The sequence below is a fragment of the Astatotilapia calliptera genome, chromosome 16 (assembly GCF_900246225.1).
Source record: "Astatotilapia calliptera chromosome 16, fAstCal1.2, whole genome shotgun sequence".
Lineage (NCBI taxonomy): Eukaryota > Metazoa > Chordata > Actinopteri > Cichliformes > Cichlidae > Astatotilapia > Astatotilapia calliptera.
In genome coordinates, this window is record NC_039317.1 from 4,203,497 (window position 1) to 4,213,774 (window position 10,278).

The 10,278-nt window shown below is 38.7% G+C and overlaps 1 long non-coding RNA gene across 1 annotated transcript; it reads right to left on the reverse strand.

The window, feature by feature from the left end:
• Nucleotides 1-3,366: 3,366 nt before the first annotated feature.
• On the reverse strand, nt 3,367-9,897 carry LOC113008539 (uncharacterized). Its single transcript, XR_003270032.1, has 3 exons — nt 9,680-9,897; nt 4,304-4,467; nt 3,367-4,187 (listed from the first exon to the last, which is right to left on the reverse strand). It is a non-coding gene; the product is annotated as an uncharacterized LOC113008539 (long non-coding RNA).
• Between the last annotated feature and the right edge of the window lie 381 nt (nt 9,898-10,278).

The following is a 10,278-nucleotide window of genomic DNA, read 5'->3' on the forward strand; positions in this document are numbered from 1 at the left end:
TATCTTTTTGGTCAGACCCCACATCCATCTGAAATGTAAAACCAAAAACCTCTTGAAATGGAAATATTGAAGGAACAAAAGAAAGACCATAAGTGGTCTTGAACTAAGTGTGAGGACTTGGTTAAATCACTGCTCTGGTTTCATGAAACATGTCGAGACTTGGACGGTGTAGGAGGATTCGAACAGAAAGCTTCTGTCTCTGGTGGATCATCTCTTTCTAGCTCCTGCAGCTGTTGTTGTGTGCTCGGGGGACTGATAAGCTGTGCATTGTTCAGATGTCCTGGGCATATATAGGTCATGCTCTTTGTTGTTCTTCCCCCTCCCCATGCTATATGTAAAGCATGTGTGAGTACTGTTTTCACAACAATATACAACACAGAGGGAATGAAGCTGCTGTCACAAGGTACCAACCCCTACAGTCTCCAAACAAGACAAAGTGCACACACACAACCAAAAGAAAATTATTGTACCTAACTTACAGTGTAAGTACCTGAACAAAATGAATCTTAGCATTAATTCAGCCAAGCTCACTGTAATCCTGGCAGATCAGCTTATTACACTCATTGTTATTCTACCTACCGACAATGTGAAACTCACATATCCCTTCTGTCTAACACTAAAGTTTTGAACACTACCATGAACGGCTAGTGTTCAAAAAACTTGCCATTCACGGGCGCTTTGAAATTGGATGATTCAGATTTAGTATCCATTGAAAAAGCTGTCCTTGTATTGTCTGGTTCCAAGAAAAACAAGGAAACAGTCCACAACTAGCTAGCTAATTGGTTAAACAAATTGGTTACTATTGTAATATTGTTGTTTAGGTTTAATCATATTGCATGTATTTCATTCAGACTTGCATCTTCTTGGTTCTCTGATAAATCAGGTATCATCATGAGGAATGTGAGCTGCTTAAAGAATAAGACTGATGAGCTCAGCAAGCTGACAAAGAACCAGAGGGAATAATGTGTGTGTAGTTTGATGCATTTCATGAGCAGTTGCCACACTCACATTTTCCAGAACACAGAGGAACTGTGCCAAGATTTTTTGAGAACAGACAGAGACATTGATCTCAACATCAAAAAGAAATGTGGAAGAATTATGTGGAATAATGTGGAAAAGTGTGGAAGAGGTTTTTTTTAGTTACTAGTAGTAACACTACCAAAGTAGTGTGATGCTGAAGGAATTTTTTTTCAAGTAATGGTGTTGCTGTTCAAATCCAGTGAATCAATACACTGGTTGGATGTTCCCATTGGTGGAGGCAGAGGTCATCAAATTAATATGGGAAATGTCTGCGTACAGTAAATAGGTGCGGACTCTGGACCACTGGGTTTATTTCAAATTTTCATTTCCTAAACTCACTTTTTCTGTTTCAGTTTCTTCTTCTTCTGTTTTGGTTTAGTTGTTTTTTAATCTTTCCCAGCTATATTTATTTATTATGATGTTGTATTTATTTGGGCTAAATTAAGATATGAATGTATGCAGTAGATGTGTGTTAGGTTGTATTTGATCAATAATGTACCATTGCTGACATGAGAGATTAAAGGCAGTGAGACAATGAGTGAGATATGGGAGGTTTTCCACACATTGCGCTGTGCTGTGTGTTGCTTTTATTCCCTTGTTCCTGTGATGTGTTCAGCAGCAGACTGATGAATGTGTCGTCGTGCTGCTGCAGTTTAGTCTGAGAGCAGAAACATGCCTCTATAAGGAGACGAGGCCTTCAGGGACACAAAAGCTCCTCCAGCCGCTGACGCTACCAGTCCAGACCATTAATCTTGGCACCAAGACTCATCTTCCCCCAGTACCACACACACATACACACAAAGGGAAATGGTAATCTATTCTTTTTGCTTCCTGCCTAGTAAAGTGAAGATAAATTATGCATTTTATCCAATGACAAAAGAGGCCTGTCAGACTTTGCATAATCAAACAGCAGCTCAGTGATGCTGCCAGTAATCTATCACCAGCAAGAAACATCACACATACATTGGTCAAGTTTTCTGATCATGTTGAACTGTATGGATTTGTATGTGCATTTTTATATTGAGACACTTCATTGAAACACTGCTGATGCTAAACGAAAAGAGACTTAAGGTACTCTTGCACACAGGAAAAGAATGCACCAACACCCAGACAACACATGCCACAGGTAACAGTCAGACTACATTTGAAAGGAGGGGTTCAGATATGCTGGGAGGAGCTCTTGATCAAAACAGCAAGACTGGACAATCAGTGGTAAGCAATCGGGTGAGCAAATGAATCATTCAGAGTATGCTGTAGAATGATGTAGACTACATTTTCATTTTTACTACATTAGAATAGATTAAAAAGGAATTGGAGATAGAGATTTATAAACTGTTGAGTTTCAAGAGCTACAATTTGAATGAAACCCAGTGTCAGCCTGATTTTTTCCCCTTTATGAGATCTTTAAATTGTGTCCAGTGACAAGTGCATTTGTAACTTTAAAAAAACATAATCTTTTGCAATTTATCAGCTTCACGTGAAAGACAAAAGTCAAATTATTTCTCAAGTTTGGTGGAAAAATGTTCACACAAATTCAATCCACCAAAAAGGTGCAGTAGCTACAAAAGCTAGTGCTGTAGGCTGTGAGCTGTGTCAGCTTACAGTTTGTCAAAAAAAGAGTGCCACTGAATGTGTGTCATGATCAATTCCTTTTTGTTTTATAATGAATCTACTGACATGTCGCTGCATTACTGCGATAGTGCATAAAAACGTACAGATGTGCAGATACTCAGGCAGTTTCTGAGCAGATGTATCGACCTTTGTGTTAATTTGCTTTTCATCGTGACAACAGACTGTACATAGAATATACAGCAGCCAGCGTAACATCACCCATTCAATTTCGGACTCATTTTAAAGCCTAAATATTAATTTGTTTGGCTGCTGCCATGTTGGGTTTTTTTTTTTAACCAGAAAAGATCACATCTGGACAAAATGGTCAAATGTTCAATTGTCAGGTAGGGCTAGCAAGCCTTGGTCATGCATCCATAAAGTGTATGGGTGCATTGCAAAGACAGGGAAAGGTGTCAATTGATGTTTGGTAACAGACTATTAAAATGCTATAGTTATTTTGGGAAGGGCTGTACCACACAGCAGGCTGTGCAATTTGTTAGTCATTCTATTAACAGGCACCGAAACCTCAAACACAGTTAACGTGTCTGGTTCTCAAGTGACTCGAGTGAAGGTGAAGCTAGGCAACAATCAGCTACAGCTCCCTGTGGTCACACAAATGGTAAACTATAAGTTATAGGAGGATCCAAAATTATCTGTTAAATATCAATAACTGTAACTGTTTCTTGGGCAGTGGCAATGCTTTTAATGCTTTAAAGACCGGAGTGTGTCCCAGTTTCCCACCACCACCCTCATATTGTTAATTTTCAATGAGGAATTTTTGATCCCAACAATGATCAGTATTTTTCCCAAGCCAGTGAAAAGTTCATCTGTTGACCTGTTGGTGCCCTTTTTTGTGCAGTTCCTTTGAAGTTCTTTTGCTTGTGGAAATTCAGCCTTCCAGTGAAAAAGGTTGTGATATAATTGGCGAGTTGAGTGAAGGAGCCACATTGGGTTGTTGGTTAAAAACCAGCGCTCATGTCTGCTTGTGTAATGATGCTGTTACACACTGTGGTTGGTTTGAATTTGAGTTAAATGTTTTCTATTTTTTTCTGGTGAACAGAATGAGGTCATTCATCATACATAACAGATGCTCGATAATGATCTCAGACTTCTATATAATGTCATCACAATTTTTAACATGCCTACAGGGCCTGAAAAGTGCAAGATGAATGGAAGATTTGTTTTGTGTAGGAATAAGTTTCTTTAGCTTTGAGGTGGTGACTTTGATGTTGGAGTGTGTGGAGGGGTGCTGGGGTTATCTGGAAGTCAGAGTGTGCATATATGGAGGGATCTTCTAGCTTCCCTGCTTAGGCTGCCCTCAGCAGACACCTTGAAAGGACATCCTTCTTCCACGGGAAACGTCTTTCAGATGGAAATGCAGCAGACTTTTTGTTGCCCCCGTTTTTGTTCACTCTCTGAGCCTCCTCCCACTCACCCTCTCTTTTTCTCCTGCTCTCATTTCTGTCATCCTGCTGCTTTCCAGAGACTCTCACATTATCTGTCATTTCTGTTTGTTCAATCTGTTTTTGAAAATGTGGCACTTAGCCAGCCTTGCTCTGAAAGAAAGAACGAAAGAAAGAAAGGCAACTGCTGGTTTCTACATCTTTAGACCCAAACTCATTTATTTATTGAGGAATTGTGAAAACAAATGAAAGAAAACCATAGATCTGACCTGAGGGATCTTACTGGTAGGGCACAACATCTGTTGTGGCAGGGTGTGCCATGATAGATGGTTAAGAGGAGCTTCTCCTTTACTTAATGTCAACTCAACCAACATAATGGCTCTTTGGAAGGATTCTCTTCATGCATGCATTTTCTTCCATCTATTGGGTTATTCTGTAGCAGACAAACAAACAAGATATTCCAGATGGCCATCCACATTTTCAGTTCCTTCTTGAAGATTCTGAGGCATTCCCAAAAAAAATGACATATATATATAAAATCTCTCCAGCACATGCTGGGGTTTGTTTCCCATGGCAGAACCAGAACCTTCTGGTTGTTTCTGATATGAAGAGACAGAAACTCTACTCTGAGCTACTCATCAATGGGCACCCCTGGATCAACATGATGTGTTATCATCCATAAACTGACTTAAATGATCGTTTCCTAACCAAGTAGCTTTATTGCCTTAATCTAACTTTTACAGAGTAAAAGAGGAAGTGAAAAGATTCAAAAATAGTATCTCAAGTTATTGCTAAACCCCCTTTTCACCTTACTTAGGGTTTTGTTGCTACATTAGGGAGAAAACACCCATATTTCTGTTAATCAAGGCTACATGACCACCACAAAATAAGCTAACAATTGTTAAATTAATATCAACAAATAATGGTTAATCAATGGCCTAAGGGAGATAACTGTGACTGCACCGCTTGGCGCCTCTAGCACCAAGAACTTAGGACACAGCACTTCTCTAAATATGCTTTCATACCATCAGAAAGTCTTTAAACTGTATCTAAATCTGTTTTTGTACACTGACTGCTCTGTTTGGATGAAGTCCTGCAGGTTTGGGTGGAGGCTGCCTAATGTGTTTATTGCTTGTTTTTGTGGTACAACTGGCTTTGTGCCCCAGTTATAAAAAAGACCTTTCCAGGTGTCCGCTTTACAACAGGAGGCGTGTCCTACTAATGGCTACCACAAAGCCTGGGAAGGTCTGCTTTTAAAAGCTTCATAAACCCTGAATCTATCCTTTGAACCATTGCGCTGTTTGGCTGTGAGATATGATATTTAAAGTGCTGGTCCTATTGTGATGCTACAAGAGTGCATCTGCCCTTTTTTCACTTGGAAATCTTCTTTCCTTAAATTTTTATTTCTTTATTTACCACAGTGTTTCAAAACTGGATTGCTATTTATATTTTTACATTTCCACTTTACCACTTCATTCTCTGTTGCTTAACAGATGAGATGGCTCCTGTGTAAAGTGGCTTTGACAGCAGTATATGAAATTCTGTTACTGTCTGACATGTGCAAAATCACTTCACAGAGGAATCCTTGTCGCAATCCCACCGCTGCCTCAGCATTCCCATTGCCAAATTAAACACTTGTAAACCTTTGATAATTGGTGAAACCCAACAACCTTCTTTGAAGATCTTTTTCAAGCAGGGAAAAACAACCAAAAGGAAACAAAGTAAACTGACTCACCTTGTGTCAGAATACAGGCTTCATGGTAAAAAGAAAAACTCTATTTACTATTCTGGTGACCCATTAAGGTTCATGTTATCTTGAATCATGAGCCCTCATTCTCACTAGCTACCTATTTAAAGATTTATTCATGCTATTTTGGTAACGTTTTATTTCAAAGACCTGCTGTTTTCCTGGAAATTCCCCATATTTCCTACAGATCAACTGGTATTTAGTATTTGCAACCTATCAGCAAATATTGATGAAACCCTGTTGCAGTTTAAAAATTTCAGAAATTATGAAAATTAAGAAAAAAAAAACACCCACGGCAGAAGTTCATTGTGCTACTGAGAGTAGTTCCCAGAAACACTAAAGCCTGCTGGCCAAGTGGGGGATGGGTGAGGTCAAATGTCAATGCACACCAGGGCTCAGCCTGGCAGAGTAAACACGAGCTGACTTTTACTGCTAACTCACAGCCACTCGTGTTTCTGTTTGCAGCTCTGGAGAAGCGTTGAACATTAACCGTTAAATGTTTCAGCAGATTGTGAGCTCGCCATCAAGGAGTGAAGAGCAAACAAGCGCAAGGACAAAAACACTTCTGTACTGCTGTGGGCTGTTTGAAAATTAACAACAAACTGTTTGGACTAATTGATGATTCAGGCTAATAAGTTCCAGGACGATTTCCACGTGCCCTTCAAAAAGGTCTGCTCTCTTGTAAAATCCATAAAATGTCAGCAGCTGGTTATTGACTTAATGAAATGCAGCAAGAGGAGCTGGTTCAGTATCGTCTAATCATGACCCTGTCATGTTCTTATGTAACAAGCAGAGCTGGGATCTATTAAAAGCTAAATGAGTGGGGCTGTTTTGAACTTAATTTCATTGACCAACATCAAAGCTAAAAACCAGAAGAAAGTCTTCGCAGCAGAGCAGCAGCTTCTCATCTTGATGATAAAACAAAAGAATTAGAAGATAGATTTGAACATCACATTTTATCCATGATGATGGCACCAAAAGAGTAATCATTTTTCTGAAGTTTTTTTCTGCTCTGAACGGGTTGTTAAAGATGGACTATTATTCTCAAATTGCCTGGTATATAGTTTTAGGACTCTGCTACAGAACCTTTACAAAATTAACTTTATTTACCTCGTATTGGCCTTAGATCAGGCTAAATGCAGTTTTTCTTTTTTGCCTCTGAGAGTCTAGACTGAATTCTATGTGAAGGCTGCTTGATGGATTTTTCATGAAAATTCAAATATTGTTATGTTCATGCCAGTTCCCAAGCACCTTGTCTCAATACCTCTCTCAACAATTGCGAACATTAGCCAAATGGGTACACTAATCACTTAGGTCAACAAGTGACCAGCTCCAAGCACAACACAGACTATAACAGAAACCCCACATAAGGACAAAAACTGATGAGGCTTTAGATAATATTTTCCTACTGGTAACGTCAGTACAACAAGAAATAACAAGCAAGATTAGCAAACTAGCTGCTACCCTGGTAGCAAGTAAGCTAATGCTAATTAACCTTAGCCAGAATAAAGACAATTTTATTGTATTAAGCCCTTCTTGCAAAACATGACTGTGACCGAGGTCAGGGAAAAACTAGGGATAGCATCAGTAGACCTTTACCATATTCTATCTGGCAGCTAGCAGTTCCTTATATCACAGTGGAAACTGACCAGAAAAAAAACAAACAACGTTTTTTACCCTATGACGTTTGTAACCCAAAAGCTGACCTGTGTAAATGCTGTCAGTGCTTTCTTTATCTGTAACCTTTATGTTTCTTCCTTTGAGAAGAATGTCAGAAGTGGAAATGAAAGTAGATGAAAATCCCTCTGCTTTTATAGGCCTACCAGTGTGACAAACTGTGATTTCCTTGATGACCTAATGTACTCACGAGTGGAGGCAAAGCTTTTACAAGAAATGTGTTTATGCTGTCTGAAGACTTGCTGGTCAGCAGCTGACACATGGAAACAACTGAGTCTTTGTTTGGTCTCACACTGACTGAGTTGCTGTGTGTATCTCTGGGTCAGTTTATCTGTGGAGAAACTAAACTCAGCTGCTATCCAAACACAGTGTTGTTATAGCAACAATGACTCTTTCAAAAAAATGACTCTTGTGAGTGTTCCAGTCTCTCACTAGCCCATGGTTAAAGTCTGATTCATTTTAGGAAACTTAAATTACTTAGTTATTGTTAGGTAAAATGCCTTTTTAACAATGATTCATCAAATGTCATCTGCTCACAGTTATTTAACCTCCTCACTCATGCTTCGAGGGCAGTGAAACTAGAACAGTAAAACCACAGACAGACGATCCACATGGATCGGGCAAAGCAAAACTAGCAAAAAACAAACGAACAAGGATTTAATTGTTCCAATTTGGCTTGGACAGAACCTTTATCCAATGCTCTAAATGATTATTTTTCCAAAAATGTGAATTTCAAACGCGCTGATTGGTGAGTCCAGCTTCATATCTTAGTGCACTGTGGACATCTGTAGGGTCTTTTTTAAATGTGCAGTGCTGACTCACAGAGTTTCTTCGGACACTCTTCATTTGTAAAATTGGCATGGAGACATTGTGGTTAAAAGTGCTCTGCTAGTGTTGTTACTGTTGCGCGACACATAACCATGGTAACCAAAGACATATACCCATGGTAACCAAGGAAATGTTGCAGAAGCTGGCTGCAGACGGGAAAACTTTGCATTATTTATATGTTTGTTTTACATATGTTTTACATGTTATGTTTTAAACCACCTCCTCCGAGGTCTAAGTTATCATTGTTGATGAACCCAAGCCTACCTCTGAAGCCTATTGCTAATTCTTGCTTTGGACAAAAAAAATAAATTTTTTGTTGGAAAAAAATGGAGATAATTCAGTTTAAATGATTACTTTGTCCTCCAGTTGCCAAGAATATGGAGAAAAATGAGAAGAAAAATTAAAATTTTATAATCTGATAGCACAGAATATGATTGTGATCATCACAATTTAGAGCTGACCTGATTAACACGATTCACCACCTAAATCTAATCTGGGTAGTTTTAATTGTGTAGTTTAATAAAACTACACAATTTTGCTATGTATGTACATTGACAATATAGGGCTATTCTATTCTATTATTAAAACCTAAACCTAACCAAACTGTGTCTTAGAAAGGTAAAACGAAATTGCAAATATTGCAGTGCATGCAGCATGCAAACCTGGATTCAAACTATTGAATCACACCATGTGATTGTAAAACCTACTACTTCACCTATTTCTGCTCATTGGTTTTGTTTTTCCTTACACTGTTAAATGGACTGGTTCTTATATAATGCTTTTCTACTCTATCTGAGTGCTCAAAGCGCTTTACACTGGAACACAAGGCGTGTAAAAAAAGACAATAAGAGCGTATCTCTAACCTTAACTTTGTGATTTTTATCTGTGAAATGTGCTACATAAATAAATTTTGCTTACTTACTTACTTACTTAAATGTAAGAGAGGAGGATTTGATGACATCAGGCAATTTGGGCACATGAGATAACACATAAAATTTTAATTGACCATTATCCCAATGGTTACAGAGCTGGAGAAAGAATATGAACTGCATTAAGGATAACATTAAAAAAAACAACAATCCTGATTAGGCCTGTCCACACTCTGGGTACAAAATCTGGGCTTTGTAATTTGGAGGCAAAGAAAACACACTGCAGTACTTTACTGGAACATTGACATAACTATAGTCAACATGAGCACTAGATTTTTTCCATATGAGTAGGTTAGAGCTTCTCAGACATGGCAAACCTTGCGTGTTGTGTCTGCAAACCATGACTCTTTGTTTTTTATAGCAAAAAAAAAGTTTGACAAAACGAGTACCCTCTGGTTTAGAATCTGTCTTTGCTAGTGGTCGACAATTGATAAATCAAACAATAAATCCAAAAAACTATTTACCTGTATTTGTCCTGCTAGCTCCAAACAAATCCACTGATCACTGTGATTCTGCTGAAGTTGTTCCAGTGCTAAATGCTAATGAATTAAAAACTTATTTGAACAAAGCTTTATGGAAAAACAAGCAGTTTATGGGAGGAAGAGATTTGTGGTTATGAAAAAGTGCCATGCTGTGAGGAGCTGATGCTCACTGTAGATAGAAATTTCCACTCTTGCCCATCCCGCTGAGGTGAAAATGGGAGCAAAGATGCTCATCAGAAGTGTTTACACACATCTTTACTGAGATGGGAATGGTGAGTGCGTACTCATTCAAGCAGCACACTGGCTTGCAGTTTACACTTGGAATGCTAAATACCCACATTTCATCCCCAAGTCTTTTCTCTGGATCTGCACATCCCTAATCTCATTTAAGTCTTTGTCTGTATGCTGACAGTTTAGGCCATTACCATGGTAACGTTCTGCATGTAGAAGAAGAAACTGGCATGTGAAGGAGGAAAAGCACATTAAACCATTCAGACATGTGACTCCAAGCTTCACACCTCACCGATGATATCAAGTAGTCATTATCACCTCTCAGTAGGAAGGAGGAGAGTCCGTGGAGA